Source organism: Arachis duranensis, chromosome 4 (assembly GCF_000817695.3).
Source record: "Arachis duranensis cultivar V14167 chromosome 4, aradu.V14167.gnm2.J7QH, whole genome shotgun sequence".
NCBI lineage: Eukaryota > Viridiplantae > Streptophyta > Magnoliopsida > Fabales > Fabaceae > Arachis > Arachis duranensis.
In genome coordinates this window covers 9,643,590-9,644,161 of record NC_029775.3, presented here as the reverse complement: position 1 = coordinate 9,644,161, position 572 = coordinate 9,643,590, and positions in this window count along the sequence as shown.

The following is a 572-nucleotide window of genomic DNA, read 5'->3' as shown; positions in this document are numbered from 1 at the left end:
AGGTTCAGGCATGGCCGAATGGCCAGCCCTCTCTAACTTGATCAATGATCTCTTAGGATGAAGGATAAAACAAAACTGAGACCAAAGATGAGACCAAAGATGAAACGTGGTCAAAAGACATCTAATACAATAGATAAATGTTCTATTTATAATAAACTAGCTCCTAGGGTTTACATGAGCAAGTAATTGATGCATAAATCCACTTCCGGGGCCCACTTGGTGTATGCTTGGGTTGAGCTTGATTAATCCACGAGCTGAGGCTTCTCTTGGAGTTGAACTCCGAGTTATGACGTGTTTTGGGCGTTTAACTCCGGATCATGACGTTTTTCTGGCGTTTAACTCCAGACAGCAGCTTGTACTTGGCGTTCAACGCCAAGTTACGTCGTCAATATCCAAATAAAGTATGGACTATTATATATTGCTGGAAAGCTCTGGATGTCTACTTTCCAACGCCGTTGAGAGCGCGCCAATTAGAGTTCTGTAGCTCCAGAAAATCCATTTCGAGTGCAGGGAGGTCAGATTCCAACAGCATCAGCAGTCCTTTTGTCAGCCTTCTTCAGAGTTTTGCTCAA